Raw genomic sequence first — 14,237 nt, 5'->3', positions numbered from 1 at the left:
GAGGTGCAACACAAGGACTTCCCAGGAGGTCACCCATCCTAGTACTACTCTCGCCCAAGCACGCTTAACTGCGGAGTTCTGATGGGATCCGGTGCATTAGTGCTGGTATGATCGCACCTGAAAGTAAAGCGTTGTAATTGTATATATGCATTTCTAAGTTTATTTTTCAAAAAAGACGTCAAATTACGTTAATTAACGAATAGAGTTTTAGGTTGCGTTAATTAACGAAAAAAAAATGAAATACAATCGAAGTTTAATTTTCAAAAACGACGTAAAATTACGCTAATTAACAAAAAGAACACGAAATTTTGGCAAAAAGAGGTGCAACACAAGGACTTCCCAGGAGGTCACCCATCCTAGTACTACTCTCGCCCAAGCACGCTTAACTGCGGAGTTCTGATGGGATCCGATGCATTAGTGCTGGTATGATCGCACCTGAAAGTAAAGCGTTGTAATTGTATATATGCATTTCTAAGTTTATTTTTCAAAAAAGACGTCAAATTACGTTAATTAACGAATAGAGTTTTAGGTTGCGTTAATTAACGAAAAAAAAATGAAATACAATCGAAGTTTAATTTTCAAAAACGACGTAAAATTACGCTAATTAACAAAAAGAACACGAAATTTTGGCAAAAAGAGGTGCAACACAAGGACTTCCCAGGAGGTCACCCATCCTAGTACTACTCTCGCCCAAGCACGCTTAACTGCGGAGTTCTGATGGGATCCGGTGCATTAGTGCTGGTATGATCGCACCTGAAAGTAAAGCGTTGTAATTGTATATATGCATTTCCAAGTTTATTTTTCAAAAAAGACGTCAAATTACGTTAATTAACGAATAGAGTTTTAGGTTGCGTTAATTAACGAAAAAAAATGAAATACAATCGAAGTTTAATTTTCAAAAACGACGTAAAATTACGCTAATTAACAAAAAGAACACGAAATTTTGGCAAAAAGAGGTGCAACACAAGGACTTCCCAGGAGGTCACCCATCCTAGTACTACTCTCGCCCAAGCACGCTTAACTGCGGAGTTCTGATGGGATCCGGTGCATTAGTGCTGGTATGATCGCACCTGAAAGTAAAGCGTTGTAATTGTATATATGCATTTCTAAGTTTATTTTTCAAAAAAGACGTCAAATTACGTTAATTAACGAATAGAGTTTTAGATTTCGTTAATTAACGAAAAAAAATGAAATACAATCGAAGTTTAATTTTCAAAAACGACGTAAAATTACGCTAATTAACAAAAAGAACACGAAATTTTGGCAAAAAGAGGTGCAACACAAGGACTTCCCAGGAGGTCACCCATCCTAGTACTACTCTCGCCCAAGCACGCTTAACTGCGGAGTTCTGATGGGATCCGGTGCATTAGTGCTGGTATGATCGCACCTGAAAGTAAAGCGTTGTAATTGTATATATGCATTTCTAAGTTTATTTTTCAAAAAAGACGTCAAATTACGTTAATTAACGAATAGAGTTTTAGGTTGCGTTAATTAACGAAAAAAAAATGAAATACAATCGAAGTTTAATTTTCAAAAATGACGTAAAATTATGCTAATTAACAAAAAGAACAAGAAATTTTGGCAAAAAGAGGTGCAACACAAGGACTTCCCAGGAGGTCACCCATCCTAGTACTACTCTCGCCCAAGCACGCTTAACTGCGGAGTTCTGATGGGATCCGGTGCATTAGTGCTGGTATGATCGCACCTGAAAGTAAAGCGTTGTAATTGTATATATGCATTTCTAAGTTTATTTTTCAAAAAAGACGTCAAATTACGTTAATTAACGAATAGAGTTTTAGGTTGCGTTAATTAACGAAAAAAATGAAATACAATCGAAGTTTAATTTTCAAAAACGACGTAAAATTACGCTAATTAACAAAAAGAACACGAAATTTTGGCAAAAAGAGGTGCAACACAAGGACTTCCCAGGAGGTCACCCATCCTAGTACTACTCTCGCCCAAGCACGCTTAACTGCGGAGTTCTGATGGGATCCGGTGCATTAGTGCTGGTATGATCGCACCTGAAAGTAAAGCGTTGTAATTGTATATATGCATTTCTAAGTTTATTTTTCAAAAAAGACGTCAAATTACGTTAATTAACGAATAGAGTTTTAGGTTGCGTTAATTAACGAAAAAAAAATGAAATACAATCGAAGTTTAATTTTCAAAAACGACGTAAAATTACGCTAATTAACAAAAAGAACACGAAATTTTGGCAAAAAGAGGTGCAACACAAGGACTTCCCAGGAGGTCACCCATCCTAGTACTACTCTCGCCCAAGCACGCTTAACTGCGGAGTTCTGATGGGATCCGGTGCATTAGTGCTGGTATGATCGCACCTGAAAGTAAAGCGTTGTAATTGTATATATGCATTTCCAAGTTTATTTTTCAAAAAAGACGTCAAATTACGTTAATTAACGAATAGAGTTTTAGGTTGCGTTAATTAACGAAAAAAAATGAAATACAATCGAAGTTTAATTTTCAAAAACGACGTAAAATTACGCTAATTAACAAAAAGAACACGAAATTTTGGCAAAAAGAGGTGCAACACAAGGACTTCCCAGGAGGTCACCCATCCTAGTACTACTCTCGCCCAAGCACGCTTAACTGCGGAGTTCTGATGGGATCCGGTGCATTAGTGCTGGTATGATCGCACCTGAAAGTAAAGCGTTGTAATTGTATATATGCATTTCTAAGTTTATTTTTCAAAAAAGACGTCAAATTACGTTAATTAACGAATAGAGTTTTAGATTTCGTTAATTAACGAAAAAAAATGAAATACAATCGAAGTTTAATTTTCAAAAACGACGTAAAATTACGCTAATTAACAAAAAGAACACGAAATTTTGGCAAAAAGAGGTGCAACACAAGGACTTCCCAGGAGGTCACCCATCCTAGTACTACTCTCGCCCAAGCACGCTTAACTGCGGAGTTCTGATGGGATCCGGTGCATTAGTGCTGGTATGATCGCACCTGAAAGTAAAGCGTTGTAATTGTATATATGCATTTCTAAGTTTATTTTTCAAAAAAGACGTCAAATTACGTTAATTAACGAATAGAGTTTTAGGTTGCGTTAATTAACGAAAAAAAATGAAATACAATCGAAGTTTAATTTTCAAAAATGACGTAAAATTATGCTAATTAACAAAAAGAACACGAAATTTTGGCAAAAAGAGGTGCAACACAAGGACTTCCCAGGAGGTCACCCATCCTAGTACTACTCTCGCCCAAGCACGCTTAACTGCGGAGTTCTGATGGGATCCGGTGCATTAGTGCTGGTATGATCGCACCTGAAAGTAAAGCGTTGTAATTGTATATATGCATTTCTAAGTTTATTTTTCAAAAAAGACGTCAAATTACGTTAATTAACGAATAGAGTTTTAGGTTGCGTTAATTAACGAAAAAAATGAAATACAATCGAAGTTTAATTTTCAAAAACGACGTAAAATTACGCTAATTAACAAAAAGAACACGAAATTTTGGCAAAAAGAGGTGCAACACAAGGACTTCCCAGGAGGTCACCCATCCTAGTACTACTCTCGCCCAAGCACGCTTAACTGCGGAGTTCTGATGGGATCCGGTGCATTAGTGCTGGTATGATCGCACCTGAAAGTAAAGCGTTGTAATTGTATATATGCATTTCTAAGTTTATTTTTCAAAAAAGACGTCAAATTACGTTAATTAACGAATAGAGTTTTAGGTTGCGTTAATTAACGAAAAAAAATGAAATACAATCGAAGTTTAATTTTCAAAAATGACGTAAAATTATGCTAATTAACAAAAAGAACACGAAATTTTGGCAAAAAGAGGTGCAACACAAGGACTTCCCAGGAGGTCACCCATCCTAGTACTACTCTCGCCCAAGCACGCTTAACTGCGGAGTTCTGATGGGATCCGGTGCATTAGTGCTGGTATGATCGCACCTGAAAGTAAAGCGTTGTAATTGTATATATGCATTTCTAAGTTTATTTTTCAAAAAAGACGTCAAATTACGTTAATTAACGAATAGAGTTTTAGGTTGCGTTAATTAACGAAAAAAATGAAATACAATCGAAGTTTAATTTTCAAAAACGACGTAAAATTACGCTAATTAACAAAAAGAACACGAAATTTTGGCAAAAAGAGGTGCAACACAAGGACTTCCCAGGAGGTCACCCATCCTAGTACTACTCTCGCCCAAGCACGCTTAACTGCGGAGTTCTGATGGGATCCGGTGCATTAGTGCTGGTATGATCGCACCTGAAAGTAAAGCGTTGTAATTGTATATATGCATTTCTAAGTTTATTTTTCAAAAAAGACGTCAAATTACGTTAATTAACGAATAGAGTTTTAGGTTGCGTTAATTAACGAAAAAAAATGAAATACAATCGAAGTTTAATTTTCAAAAACGACGTAAAATTACGCTAATTAACAAAAAGAACACGAAATTTTGGCAAAAAGAGGTGCAACACAAGGACTTCCCAGGAGGTCACCCATCCTAGTACTACTCTCGCCCAAGCACGCTTAACTGCGGAGTTCTGATGGGATCCGGTGCATTAGTGCTGGTATGATCGCACCTGAAAGTAAAGCGTTGTAATTGTATATATGCATTTCTAAGTTTATTTTTCAAAAAAGACGTCAAATTACGTTAATTAACGAATAGAGTTTTAGATTTCGTTAATTAACGAAAAAAAATGAAATACAATCGAAGTTTAATTTTCAAAAACGACGTAAAATTACGCTAATTAACAAAAAGAACACGAAATTTTGGCAAAAAGAGGTGCAACACAAGGACTTCCCAGGAGGTCACCCATCCTAGTACTACTCTCGCCCAAGCACGCTTAACTGCGGAGTTCTGATGGGATCCGGTGCATTAGTGCTGGTATGATCGCACCTGAAAGTAAAGCGTTGTAATTGTATATATGCATTTCTAAGTTTATTTTTCAAAAAAGACGTCAAATTACGTTAATTAACGAATAGAGTTTTAGGTTGCGTTAATTAACGAAAAAAAATGAAATACAATCGAAGTTTAATTTTCAAAAATGACGTAAAATTATGCTAATTAACAAAAAGAACACGAAATTTTGGCAAAAAGAGGTGCAACACAAGGACTTCCCAGGAGGTCACCCATCCTAGTACTACTCTCGCCCAAGCACGCTTAACTGCGGAGTTCTGATGGGATCCGGTGCATTAGTGCTGGTATGATCGCACCTGAAAGTAAAGCGTTGTAATTGTATATATGCATTTCTAAGTTTATTTTTCAAAAAAGACGTCAAATTACGTTAATTAACGAATAGAGTTTTAGGTTGCGTTAATTAACGAAAAAAATGAAATACAATCGAAGTTTAATTTTCAAAAACGACGTAAAATTACGCTAATTAACAAAAAGAACACGAAATTTTGGCAAAAAGAGGTGCAACACAAGGACTTCCCAGGAGGTCACCCATCCTAGTACTACTCTCGCCCAAGCACGCTTAACTGCGGAGTTCTGATGGGATCCGGTGCATTAGTGCTGGTATGATCGCACCTGAAAGTAAAGCGTTGTAATTGTATATATGCATTTCTAAGTTTATTTTTCAAAAAAGACGTCAAATTACGTTAATTAACGAATAGAGTTTTAGGTTGCGTTAATTAACGAAAAAAAAATGAAATACAATCGAAGTTTAATTTTCAAAAACGACGTAAAATTACGCTAATTAACAAAAAGAACACGAAATTTTGGCAAAAAGAGGTGCAACACAAGGACTTCCCAGGAGGTCACCCATCCTAGTACTACTCTCGCCCAAGCACGCTTAACTGCGGAGTTCTGATGGGATCCGGTGCATTAGTGCTGGTATGATCGCACCTGAAAGTAAAGCGTTGTAATTGTATATATGCATTTCCAAGTTTATTTTTCAAAAAAGACGTCAAATTACGTTAATTAACGAATAGAGTTTTAGGTTGCGTTAATTAACGAAAAAAAATGAAATACAATCGAAGTTTAATTTTCAAAAACGACGTAAAATTACGCTAATTAACAAAAAGAACACGAAATTTTGGCAAAAAGAGGTGCAACACAAGGACTTCCCAGGAGGTCACCCATCCTAGTACTACTCTCGCCCAAGCACGCTTAACTGCGGAGTTCTGATGGGATCCGGTGCATTAGTGCTGGTATGATCGCACCTGAAAGTAAAGCGTTGTAATTGTATATATGCATTTCTAAGTTTATTTTTCAAAAAAGACGTCAAATTACGTTAATTAACGAATAGAGTTTTAGATTTCGTTAATTAACGAAAAAAAATGAAATACAATCGAAGTTTAATTTTCAAAAACGACGTAAAATTACGCTAATTAACAAAAAGAACACGAAATTTTGGCAAAAAGAGGTGCAACACAAGGACTTCCCAGGAGGTCACCCATCCTAGTACTACTCTCGCCCAAGCACGCTTAACTGCGGAGTTCTGATGGGATCCGGTGCATTAGTGCTGGTGTGATCGCACCTGAAAGTAAAGCGTTGTAATTGTATATATGCATTTCTAAGTTTATTTTTCAAAAAAGACGTCAAATTACGTTAATTAACGAATAGAGTTTTAGGTTGCGTTAATTAACGAAAAAAAATGAAATACAATCGAAGTTTAATTTTCAAAAATGACGTAAAATTATGCTAATTAACAAAAAGAACACGAAATTTTGGCAAAAAGAGGTGCAACACAAGGACTTCCCAGGAGGTCACCCATCCTAGTACTACTCTCGCCCAAGCACGCTTAACTGCGGAGTTCTGATGGGATCCGGTGCATTAGTGCTGGTATGATCGCACCTGAAAGTAAAGCGTTGTAATTGTATATATGCATTTCTAAGTTTATTTTTCAAAAAAGACGTCAAATTACGTTAATTAACGAATAGAGTTTTAGGTTGCGTTAATTAACGAAAAAAATGAAATACAATCGAAGTTTAATTTTCAAAAACGACGTAAAATTACGCTAATTAACAAAAAGAACACGAAATTTTGGCAAAAAGAGGTGCAACACAAGGACTTCCCAGGAGGTCACCCATCCTAGTACTACTCTCGCCCAAGCACGCTTAACTGCGGAGTTCTGATGGGATCCGGTGCATTAGTGCTGGTATGATCGCACCTGAAAGTAAAGCGTTGTAATTGTATATATGCATTTCTAAGTTTATTTTTCAAAAAAGACGTCAAATTACGTTAATTAACGAATAGAGTTTTAGGTTGCGTTAATTAACGAAAAAAAATGAAATACAATCGAAGTTTAATTTTCAAAAATGACGTAAAATTATGCTAATTAACAAAAAGAACACGAAATTTTGGCAAAAAGAGGTGCAACACAAGGACTTCCCAGGAGGTCACCCATCCTAGTACTACTCTCGCCCAAGCACGCTTAACTGCGGAGTTCTGATGGGATCCGGTGCATTAGTGCTGGTATGATCGCACCTGAAAGTAAAGCGTTGTAATTGTATATATGCATTTCTAAGTTTATTTTTCAAAAAAGACGTCAAATTACGTTAATTAACGAATAGAGTTTTAGGTTGCGTTAATTAACGAAAAAAATGAAATACAATCGAAGTTTAATTTTCAAAAACGACGTAAAATTACGCTAATTAACAAAAAGAACACGAAATTTTGGCAAAAAGAGGTGCAACACAAGGACTTCCCAGGAGGTCACCCATCCTAGTACTACTCTCGCCCAAGCACGCTTAACTGCGGAGTTCTGATGGGATCCGGTGCATTAGTGCTGGTATGATCGCACCTGAAAGTAAAGCGTTGTAATTGTATATATGCATTTCTAAGTTTATTTTTCAAAAAAGACGTCAAATTACGTTAATTAACGAATAGAGTTTTAGATTTCGTTAATTAACGAAAAAAAATGAAATACAATCGAAGTTTAATTTTCAAAAACGACGTAAAATTACGCTAATTAACAAAAAGAACACGAAATTTTGGCAAAAAGAGGTGCAACACAAGGACTTCCCAGGAGGTCACCCATCCTAGTACTACTCTCGCCCAAGCACGCTTAACTGCGGAGTTCTGATGGGATCCGGTGCATTAGTGCTGGTATGATCGCACCTGAAAGTAAAGCGTTGTAATTGTATATATGCATTTCTAAGTTTATTTTTCAAAAAAGACGTCAAATTACGTTAATTAACGAATAGAGTTTTAGGTTGCGTTAATTAACGAAAAAAAATGAAATACAATCGAAGTTTAATTTTCAAAAATGACGTAAAATTATGCTAATTAACAAAAAGAACACGAAATTTTGGCAAAAAGAGGTGCAACACAAGGACTTCCCAGGAGGTCACCCATCCTAGTACTACTCTCGCCCAAGCACGCTTAACTGCGGAGTTCTGATGGGATCCGGTGCATTAGTGCTGGTATGATCGCACCTGAAAGTAAAGCGTTGTAATTGTATATATGCATTTCTAAGTTTATTTTTCAAAAAAGACGTCAAATTACGTTAATTAACGAATAGAGTTTTAGGTTGCGTTAATTAACGAAAAAAATGAAATACAATCGAAGTTTAATTTTCAAAAACGACGTAAAATTACGCTAATTAACAAAAAGAACACGAAATTTTGGCAAAAAGAGGTGCAACACAAGGACTTCCCAGGAGGTCACCCATCCTAGTACTACTCTCGCCCAAGCACGCTTAACTGCGGAGTTCTGATGGGATCCGGTGCATTAGTGCTGGTATGATCGCACCTGAAAGTAAAGCGTTGTAATTGTATATATGCATTTCTAAGTTTATTTTTCAAAAAAGACGTCAAATTACGTTAATTAACGAATAGAGTTTTAGGTTGCGTTAATTAACGAAAAAAAATGAAATACAATCGAAGTTTAATTTTCAAAAATGACGTAAAATTATGCTAATTAACAAAAAGAACACGAAATTTTGGCAAAAAGAGGTGCAACACAAGGACTTCCCAGGAGGTCACCCATCCTAGTACTACTCTCGCCCAAGCACGCTTAACTGCGGAGTTCTGATGGGATCCGGTGCATTAGTGCTGGTATGATCGCACCTGAAAGTAAAGCGTTGTAATTGTATATATGCATTTCTAAGTTTATTTTTCAAAAAAGACGTCAAATTACGTTAATTAACGAATAGAGTTTTAGGTTGCGTTAATTAACGAAAAAAATGAAATACAATCGAAGTTTAATTTTCAAAAACGACGTAAAATTACGCTAATTAACAAAAAGAACACGAAATTTTGGCAAAAAGAGGTGCAACACAAGGACTTCCCAGGAGGTCACCCATCCTAGTACTACTCTCGCCCAAGCACGCTTAACTGCGGAGTTCTGATGGGATCCGGTGCATTAGTGCTGGTATGATCGCACCTGAAAGTAAAGCGTTGTAATTGTATATATGCATTTCTAAGTTTATTTTTCAAAAAAGACGTCAAATTACGTTAATTAACGAATAGAGTTTTAGGTTGCGTTAATTAACGAAAAAAAATGAAATACAATCGAAGTTTAATTTTCAAAAACGACGTAAAATTACGCTAATTAACAAAAAGAACACGAAATTTTGGCAAAAAGAGGTGCAACACAAGGACTTCCCAGGAGGTCACCCATCCTAGTACTACTCTCGCCCAAGCACGCTTAACTGCGGAGTTCTGATGGGATCCGGTGCATTAGTGCTGGTATGATCGCACCTGAAAGTAAAGCGTTGTAATTGTATATATGCATTTCTAAGTTTATTTTTCAAAAAAGACGTCAAATTACGTTAATTAACGAATAGAGTTTTAGGTTGCGTTAATTAACGAAAAAAAATGAAATACAATCGAAGTTTAATTTTCAAAAACGACGTAAAATTACGCTAATTAACAAAAAGAACACGAAATTTTGGCAAAAAGAGGTGCAACACAAGGACTTCCCAGGAGGTCACCCATCCTAGTACTACTCTCGCCCAAGCACGCTTAACTGCGGAGTTCTGATGGGATCCGGTGCATTAGTGCTGGTATGATCGCACCTGAAAGTAAAGCGTTGTAATTGTATATATGCATTTCTAAGTTTATTTTTCAAAAAAGACGTCAAATTACGTTAATTAACGAATAGAGTTTTAGGTTGCGTTAATTAACGAAAAAAAATGAAATACAATCGAAGTTTAATTTTCAAAAACGACGTAAAATTACGCTAATTAACAAAAAGAACACGAAATTTTGGCAAAAAGAGGTGCAACACAAGGACTTCCCAGGAGGTCACCCATACAAAAAGAACACGAAATTTTGGCAAAAAGAGGTGCAACACAAGGACTTCCCAGGAGGTCACCCATCCTAGTACTACTCTCGCCCAAGCACGCTTAACTGCGGAGTTCTGATGGGATCCGGTGCATTAGTGCTGGTATGATCGCACCTGAAAGTAAAGCGTTGTAATTGTATATATGCATTTCTAAGTTTATTTTTCAAAAAAGACGTCAAATTATGTTAATTAACGAATAGAGTTTTAGGTTGCGTTAATTAACGAAAAAAAATGAAATACAATCGAAGTTTAATTTTCAAAAACGACGTAAAATTACGCTAATTAACAAAAAGAACACGAAATTTTGGCAAAAAGAGGTGCAACACAAGGACTTCCCAGGAGGTCACCCATCCTAGTACTACTCTCGCCCAAGCACGCTTAACTGCGGAGTTCTGATGGGATCCGGTGCATTAGTGCTGGTATGATCGCACCTGAAAGTAAAGCGTTGTAATTGTATATATGCATTTCTAAGTTTATTTTTCAAAAAAGACGTCAAATTACGTTAATTAACGAATAGAGTTTTAGGTTGCGTTAATTAACGAAAAAAAATGAAATACAATCGAAGTTTAATTTTCAAAAACGACGTAAAATTACGCTAATTAACAAAAAGAACACGAAATTTTGGCAAAAAGAGGTGCAACACAAGGACTTCCCAGGAGGTCACCCATCCTAGTACTACTCTCGCCCAAGCACGCTTAACTGCGGAGTTCTGATGGGATCCGGTGCATTAGTGCTGGTATGATCGCACCTGAAAGTAAAGCGTTGTAATTGTATATATGCATTTCTAAGTTTATTTTTCAAAAAAGACGTCAAATTACGTTAATTAACGAATAGAGTTTTAGGTTGCGTTAATTAACGAAAAAAAATGAAATACAATCGAAGTTTAAATTACAAAAACGACGTAAAATTACGCTAATTAACAAAAAGAACACGAAATTTTGGCAAAAAGAGGTGCAACACAAGGACTTCCCAGGAGGTCACCCATCCTAGTACTACTCTCGCCCAAGCACGCTTAACTGCGGAGTTCTGATGGGATCCGGTGCATTAGTGCTGGTATGATCGCACCTGAAAGTAAAGCGTTGTAATTGTATATATGCATTTCTAAGTTTATTTTTCAAAAAAGACGTCAAATTACGTTAATTAACGAATAGAGTTTTAGGTTGCGTTAATTAACGAAAAAAAATGAAATACAATCGAAGTTTAATTTTCAAAAACGACGTAAAATTACGCTAATTAACAAAAAGAACACGAAATTTTGGCAAAAAGAGGTGCAACACAAGGACTTCCCAGGAGGTCACCCATACAAAAAGAACACGAAATTTTGGCAAAAAGAGGTGCAACACAAGGACTTCCCAGGAGGTCACCCATCCTAGTACTACTCTCGCCCAAGCACGCTTAACTGCGGAGTTCTGATGGGATCCGGTGCATTAGTGCTGGTATGATCGCACCTGAAAGTAAAGCGTTGTAATTGTATATATGCATTTCTAAGTTTATTTTTCAAAAAAGACGTCAAATTACGTTAATTAACGAATAGAGTTTTAGGTTGCGTTAATTAACGAAAAAAAATGAAATACAATCGAAGTTTAATTTTCAAAAATGACGTAAAATTACGCTAATTAACAAAAAGAACACGAAATTTTGGCAAAAAGAGGTGCAACACAAGGACTTCCCAGGAGGTCACCCATCCTAGTACTACTCTCGCCCAAGCACGCTTAACTGCGGAGTTCTGATGGGATCCGGTGCATTAGTGCTGGTATGATCGCACCTGAAAGTAAAGCGTTGTAATTGTATATATGCATTTCAAAGTTTATTTTTCAAAAAAGACGTCAAATTACGTTAATTAACGAATAGAGTTTTAGGTTGCGTTAATTAACGAAAAAAATGAAATACAATCGAAGTTTAATTTTCAAAAACGACGTAAAATTACGCTAATTAACAAAAAGAACACGAAATTTTGGCAAAAAGAGGTGCAACACAAGGACTTCCCAGGAGGTCACCCATCCTAGTACTACTCTCGCCCAAGCACGCTTAACTGCGGAGTTCTGATGGGATCCGGTGCATTAGTGCTGGTATGATCGCACCTGAAAGTAAAGCGTTGTAATTGTATATATGCATTTCTAAGTTTATTTTTCAAAAAAGACGTCAAATTACGTTAATTAACGAATAGAGTTTTAGGTTGCGTTAATTAACGAAAAAAATGAAATACAATCGAAGTTTAATTTTCAAAAACGACGTAAAATTACGCTAATTAACAAAAAGAACACGAAATTTTGGCAAAAAGAGGTGCAACACAAGGACTTCCCAGGAGGTCACCCATCCTAGTACAACTCTCGCCCAAGCACGCTTAACTGCGGAGTTCTGATGGGATCCGGTGCATTAGTGCTGGTATGATCGCACCTGAAAGTAAAGCGTTGTAATTGTATATATGCATTTCTAAGTTTATTTTTCAAAAAAGACGTCAAATTACGTTAATTAACGAATAGAGTTTTAGGTTGCGTTAATTAACGAAAAAAAATGAAATACAATCGAAGTTTAATTTTCAAAAACAACGTAAAATTACGCTAATTAACAAAAAGAACACGAAATTTTGGCAAAAAGAGGTGCAACACAAGGACTTCCCAGGAGGTCACCCATCCTAGTACTACTCTCGCCCAAGCACGCTTAACTGCGGAGTTCTGATGGGATCCGGTGCATTAGTGCTGGTATGATCGCACCTGAAAGTAAAGCGTTGTAATTGTATATATGCATTTCTAAGTTTATTTTTCAAAAAAGACGTCAAATTACGTTAATTAACGAATAGAGTTTTAGGTTTCGTTAATTAACGAAAAAAAATGAAATACAATCGAAGTTTAATTTTCAAAAACGACGTAAAATTACGCTAATTAACAAAAAGAACACGAAATTTTGGCAAAAAGAGGTGCAACACAAGGACTTCCCAGGAGGTCACCCATCCTAGTACTACTCTCGCCCAAGCACGCTTAACTGCGGAGTTCTGATGGGATCCGGTGCATTAGTGCTGGTATGATCGCACCTGAAAGTAAAGCGTTGTAATTGTATATATGCATTTCTAAGTTTATTTTTCAAAAAAGACGTCAAATTACGTTAATTAACGAATAGAGTTTTAGGTTGCGTTAATTAACGAAAAAAAATGAAATACAATCGAAGTTTAATTTTCAAAAATGACGTAAAATTACGCTAATTAACAAAAAGAACACGAAATTTTGGCAAAAAGAGGTGCAACACAAGGACTTCCCAGGAGGTCACCCATCCTAGTACTACTCTCGCCCAAGCACGCTTAACTGCGGAGTTCTGATGGGATCCGGTGCATTAGTGCTGGTATGATCGCACCTGAAAGTAAAGCGTTGTAATTGTATATATGCATTTCTAAGTTTATTTTTCAAAAAAGACGTCAAATTACGTTAATTAACGAATAGAGTTTTAGGTTGCGTTAATTAACGAAAAAAATGAAATACAATCGAAGTTTAATTTTCAAAAACGACGTAAAATTACGCTAATTAACAAAAAGAACACGAAATTTTGGCAAAAAGAGGTGCAACACAAGGACTTCCCAGGAGGTCACCCATCCTAGTACTACTCTCGCCCAAGCACGCTTAACTGCGGAGTTCTGATGGGATCCGGTGCATTAGTGCTGGTATGATCGCACCTGAAAGTAAAGCGTTGTAATTGTATATATGCATTTCTAAGTTTATTTTTCAAAAAAGACGTCAAATTACGTTAATTAACGAATAGAGTTTTAGGTTGCGTTAATTAACGAAAAAAAATGAAATACAATCGAAGTTTAATTTTCAAAAATGACGTAAAATTATGCTAATTAACAAAAAGAACACGAAATTTTGGCAAAAAGAGGTGCAACACAAGGACTTCCCAGGAGGTCACCCATCCTAGTACTACTCTCGCCCAAGCACGCTTAACTGCGGAGTTCTGATGGGATCCGGTGCATTAGTGCTGGTATGATCGCACCTGAAAGTAAAGCGTTGTAATTGTATATATGCATTTCTAAGTTTAT

The 14,237-nt window shown here is 36.3% G+C and overlaps 45 non-coding genes across 45 annotated transcripts; all 45 read right to left on the bottom strand.

Annotated features, from left to right (window-relative positions):
• Positions 1–119, bottom strand: LOC146947416 (5S ribosomal RNA). Its single transcript, XR_015029641.1, has one exon. It is a non-coding gene; the product is annotated as a 5S ribosomal RNA (ribosomal RNA).
• Positions 120–318: 199 nt separating this feature from the next.
• LOC146947415 (5S ribosomal RNA) lies at positions 319–437 on the bottom strand. Its single transcript, XR_015029113.1, has one exon. It is a non-coding gene; the product is annotated as a 5S ribosomal RNA (ribosomal RNA).
• A 199-nt stretch (positions 438–636) lies between these two features.
• Positions 637–755, bottom strand: LOC146947414 (5S ribosomal RNA). Its single transcript, XR_015029640.1, has one exon. It is a non-coding gene; the product is annotated as a 5S ribosomal RNA (ribosomal RNA).
• Positions 756–953: 198 nt separating this feature from the next.
• On the bottom strand, positions 954–1,072 carry LOC146947413 (5S ribosomal RNA). Its single transcript, XR_015029639.1, has one exon. It is a non-coding gene; the product is annotated as a 5S ribosomal RNA (ribosomal RNA).
• Positions 1,073–1,270: 198 nt separating this feature from the next.
• On the bottom strand, positions 1,271–1,389 carry LOC146947412 (5S ribosomal RNA). The gene has a single exon (XR_015029638.1). It is a non-coding gene; the product is annotated as a 5S ribosomal RNA (ribosomal RNA).
• A 199-nt stretch (positions 1,390–1,588) lies between these two features.
• On the bottom strand, positions 1,589–1,707 carry LOC146947411 (5S ribosomal RNA). Its single transcript, XR_015029637.1, has one exon. It is a non-coding gene; the product is annotated as a 5S ribosomal RNA (ribosomal RNA).
• A 197-nt stretch (positions 1,708–1,904) lies between these two features.
• Positions 1,905–2,023, bottom strand: LOC146947410 (5S ribosomal RNA). Its single transcript, XR_015029636.1, has one exon. It is a non-coding gene; the product is annotated as a 5S ribosomal RNA (ribosomal RNA).
• A 199-nt stretch (positions 2,024–2,222) lies between these two features.
• On the bottom strand, positions 2,223–2,341 carry LOC146947409 (5S ribosomal RNA). Its single transcript, XR_015029635.1, has one exon. It is a non-coding gene; the product is annotated as a 5S ribosomal RNA (ribosomal RNA).
• Positions 2,342–2,539: 198 nt separating this feature from the next.
• Positions 2,540–2,658, bottom strand: LOC146947408 (5S ribosomal RNA). The gene has a single exon (XR_015029633.1). It is a non-coding gene; the product is annotated as a 5S ribosomal RNA (ribosomal RNA).
• A 198-nt stretch (positions 2,659–2,856) lies between these two features.
• Positions 2,857–2,975, bottom strand: LOC146947407 (5S ribosomal RNA). Its single transcript, XR_015029632.1, has one exon. It is a non-coding gene; the product is annotated as a 5S ribosomal RNA (ribosomal RNA).
• Positions 2,976–3,173: 198 nt separating this feature from the next.
• On the bottom strand, positions 3,174–3,292 carry LOC146947406 (5S ribosomal RNA). The gene has a single exon (XR_015029631.1). It is a non-coding gene; the product is annotated as a 5S ribosomal RNA (ribosomal RNA).
• A 197-nt stretch (positions 3,293–3,489) lies between these two features.
• LOC146947405 (5S ribosomal RNA) lies at positions 3,490–3,608 on the bottom strand. The gene has a single exon (XR_015029630.1). It is a non-coding gene; the product is annotated as a 5S ribosomal RNA (ribosomal RNA).
• Positions 3,609–3,806: 198 nt separating this feature from the next.
• Positions 3,807–3,925, bottom strand: LOC146947404 (5S ribosomal RNA). Its single transcript, XR_015029629.1, has one exon. It is a non-coding gene; the product is annotated as a 5S ribosomal RNA (ribosomal RNA).
• A 197-nt stretch (positions 3,926–4,122) lies between these two features.
• Positions 4,123–4,241, bottom strand: LOC146947403 (5S ribosomal RNA). The gene has a single exon (XR_015029628.1). It is a non-coding gene; the product is annotated as a 5S ribosomal RNA (ribosomal RNA).
• Positions 4,242–4,439: 198 nt separating this feature from the next.
• Positions 4,440–4,558, bottom strand: LOC146947402 (5S ribosomal RNA). The gene has a single exon (XR_015029627.1). It is a non-coding gene; the product is annotated as a 5S ribosomal RNA (ribosomal RNA).
• A 198-nt stretch (positions 4,559–4,756) lies between these two features.
• LOC146947401 (5S ribosomal RNA) lies at positions 4,757–4,875 on the bottom strand. The gene has a single exon (XR_015029626.1). It is a non-coding gene; the product is annotated as a 5S ribosomal RNA (ribosomal RNA).
• A 198-nt stretch (positions 4,876–5,073) lies between these two features.
• Positions 5,074–5,192, bottom strand: LOC146947400 (5S ribosomal RNA). The gene has a single exon (XR_015029625.1). It is a non-coding gene; the product is annotated as a 5S ribosomal RNA (ribosomal RNA).
• Positions 5,193–5,389: 197 nt separating this feature from the next.
• Positions 5,390–5,508, bottom strand: LOC146947399 (5S ribosomal RNA). The gene has a single exon (XR_015029624.1). It is a non-coding gene; the product is annotated as a 5S ribosomal RNA (ribosomal RNA).
• Positions 5,509–5,707: 199 nt separating this feature from the next.
• On the bottom strand, positions 5,708–5,826 carry LOC146947398 (5S ribosomal RNA). The gene has a single exon (XR_015029623.1). It is a non-coding gene; the product is annotated as a 5S ribosomal RNA (ribosomal RNA).
• Positions 5,827–6,024: 198 nt separating this feature from the next.
• LOC146947397 (5S ribosomal RNA) lies at positions 6,025–6,143 on the bottom strand. Its single transcript, XR_015029622.1, has one exon. It is a non-coding gene; the product is annotated as a 5S ribosomal RNA (ribosomal RNA).
• A 198-nt stretch (positions 6,144–6,341) lies between these two features.
• LOC146947396 (5S ribosomal RNA) lies at positions 6,342–6,460 on the bottom strand. Its single transcript, XR_015029040.1, has one exon. It is a non-coding gene; the product is annotated as a 5S ribosomal RNA (ribosomal RNA).
• Positions 6,461–6,658: 198 nt separating this feature from the next.
• Positions 6,659–6,777, bottom strand: LOC146947395 (5S ribosomal RNA). The gene has a single exon (XR_015029621.1). It is a non-coding gene; the product is annotated as a 5S ribosomal RNA (ribosomal RNA).
• A 197-nt stretch (positions 6,778–6,974) lies between these two features.
• LOC146947394 (5S ribosomal RNA) lies at positions 6,975–7,093 on the bottom strand. Its single transcript, XR_015029620.1, has one exon. It is a non-coding gene; the product is annotated as a 5S ribosomal RNA (ribosomal RNA).
• A 198-nt stretch (positions 7,094–7,291) lies between these two features.
• Positions 7,292–7,410, bottom strand: LOC146947393 (5S ribosomal RNA). Its single transcript, XR_015029619.1, has one exon. It is a non-coding gene; the product is annotated as a 5S ribosomal RNA (ribosomal RNA).
• Positions 7,411–7,607: 197 nt separating this feature from the next.
• LOC146947392 (5S ribosomal RNA) lies at positions 7,608–7,726 on the bottom strand. Its single transcript, XR_015029618.1, has one exon. It is a non-coding gene; the product is annotated as a 5S ribosomal RNA (ribosomal RNA).
• A 198-nt stretch (positions 7,727–7,924) lies between these two features.
• On the bottom strand, positions 7,925–8,043 carry LOC146947391 (5S ribosomal RNA). The gene has a single exon (XR_015029617.1). It is a non-coding gene; the product is annotated as a 5S ribosomal RNA (ribosomal RNA).
• A 198-nt stretch (positions 8,044–8,241) lies between these two features.
• Positions 8,242–8,360, bottom strand: LOC146947390 (5S ribosomal RNA). Its single transcript, XR_015029616.1, has one exon. It is a non-coding gene; the product is annotated as a 5S ribosomal RNA (ribosomal RNA).
• A 197-nt stretch (positions 8,361–8,557) lies between these two features.
• Positions 8,558–8,676, bottom strand: LOC146947389 (5S ribosomal RNA). Its single transcript, XR_015029615.1, has one exon. It is a non-coding gene; the product is annotated as a 5S ribosomal RNA (ribosomal RNA).
• Positions 8,677–8,874: 198 nt separating this feature from the next.
• On the bottom strand, positions 8,875–8,993 carry LOC146947388 (5S ribosomal RNA). Its single transcript, XR_015029614.1, has one exon. It is a non-coding gene; the product is annotated as a 5S ribosomal RNA (ribosomal RNA).
• Positions 8,994–9,190: 197 nt separating this feature from the next.
• LOC146947387 (5S ribosomal RNA) lies at positions 9,191–9,309 on the bottom strand. Its single transcript, XR_015029612.1, has one exon. It is a non-coding gene; the product is annotated as a 5S ribosomal RNA (ribosomal RNA).
• A 198-nt stretch (positions 9,310–9,507) lies between these two features.
• On the bottom strand, positions 9,508–9,626 carry LOC146947386 (5S ribosomal RNA). Its single transcript, XR_015029611.1, has one exon. It is a non-coding gene; the product is annotated as a 5S ribosomal RNA (ribosomal RNA).
• Positions 9,627–9,824: 198 nt separating this feature from the next.
• Positions 9,825–9,943, bottom strand: LOC146947385 (5S ribosomal RNA). The gene has a single exon (XR_015029610.1). It is a non-coding gene; the product is annotated as a 5S ribosomal RNA (ribosomal RNA).
• A 264-nt stretch (positions 9,944–10,207) lies between these two features.
• Positions 10,208–10,326, bottom strand: LOC146947384 (5S ribosomal RNA). Its single transcript, XR_015029609.1, has one exon. It is a non-coding gene; the product is annotated as a 5S ribosomal RNA (ribosomal RNA).
• Positions 10,327–10,524: 198 nt separating this feature from the next.
• On the bottom strand, positions 10,525–10,643 carry LOC146947383 (5S ribosomal RNA). The gene has a single exon (XR_015029608.1). It is a non-coding gene; the product is annotated as a 5S ribosomal RNA (ribosomal RNA).
• A 198-nt stretch (positions 10,644–10,841) lies between these two features.
• Positions 10,842–10,960, bottom strand: LOC146947382 (5S ribosomal RNA). The gene has a single exon (XR_015029607.1). It is a non-coding gene; the product is annotated as a 5S ribosomal RNA (ribosomal RNA).
• Positions 10,961–11,158: 198 nt separating this feature from the next.
• LOC146947381 (5S ribosomal RNA) lies at positions 11,159–11,277 on the bottom strand. Its single transcript, XR_015029606.1, has one exon. It is a non-coding gene; the product is annotated as a 5S ribosomal RNA (ribosomal RNA).
• Positions 11,278–11,541: 264 nt separating this feature from the next.
• On the bottom strand, positions 11,542–11,660 carry LOC146947380 (5S ribosomal RNA). The gene has a single exon (XR_015029605.1). It is a non-coding gene; the product is annotated as a 5S ribosomal RNA (ribosomal RNA).
• A 198-nt stretch (positions 11,661–11,858) lies between these two features.
• LOC146947379 (5S ribosomal RNA) lies at positions 11,859–11,977 on the bottom strand. Its single transcript, XR_015029604.1, has one exon. It is a non-coding gene; the product is annotated as a 5S ribosomal RNA (ribosomal RNA).
• A 197-nt stretch (positions 11,978–12,174) lies between these two features.
• LOC146947378 (5S ribosomal RNA) lies at positions 12,175–12,293 on the bottom strand. Its single transcript, XR_015029603.1, has one exon. It is a non-coding gene; the product is annotated as a 5S ribosomal RNA (ribosomal RNA).
• Positions 12,294–12,490: 197 nt separating this feature from the next.
• On the bottom strand, positions 12,491–12,609 carry LOC146947377 (5S ribosomal RNA). The gene has a single exon (XR_015028955.1). It is a non-coding gene; the product is annotated as a 5S ribosomal RNA (ribosomal RNA).
• Positions 12,610–12,807: 198 nt separating this feature from the next.
• LOC146947376 (5S ribosomal RNA) lies at positions 12,808–12,926 on the bottom strand. Its single transcript, XR_015029601.1, has one exon. It is a non-coding gene; the product is annotated as a 5S ribosomal RNA (ribosomal RNA).
• Positions 12,927–13,124: 198 nt separating this feature from the next.
• On the bottom strand, positions 13,125–13,243 carry LOC146947375 (5S ribosomal RNA). The gene has a single exon (XR_015029600.1). It is a non-coding gene; the product is annotated as a 5S ribosomal RNA (ribosomal RNA).
• A 198-nt stretch (positions 13,244–13,441) lies between these two features.
• On the bottom strand, positions 13,442–13,560 carry LOC146947374 (5S ribosomal RNA). The gene has a single exon (XR_015029599.1). It is a non-coding gene; the product is annotated as a 5S ribosomal RNA (ribosomal RNA).
• A 197-nt stretch (positions 13,561–13,757) lies between these two features.
• On the bottom strand, positions 13,758–13,876 carry LOC146947373 (5S ribosomal RNA). The gene has a single exon (XR_015029598.1). It is a non-coding gene; the product is annotated as a 5S ribosomal RNA (ribosomal RNA).
• Positions 13,877–14,074: 198 nt separating this feature from the next.
• LOC146947372 (5S ribosomal RNA) lies at positions 14,075–14,193 on the bottom strand. The gene has a single exon (XR_015029597.1). It is a non-coding gene; the product is annotated as a 5S ribosomal RNA (ribosomal RNA).
• Between the last annotated feature and the right edge of the window lie 44 nt (positions 14,194–14,237).

The sequence above is a fragment of the Medicago sativa genome, chromosome 2 (assembly GCF_051527215.1).
Source record: "Medicago sativa cultivar Bolivia chromosome 2, Bolivia_mono, whole genome shotgun sequence".
Classification (NCBI taxonomy): domain Eukaryota; kingdom Viridiplantae; phylum Streptophyta; class Magnoliopsida; order Fabales; family Fabaceae; genus Medicago; species Medicago sativa.
The sequence above is the reverse complement of the archived record's forward strand: the minus strand, read 5'-3'. Positions and strand labels throughout refer to the sequence as shown.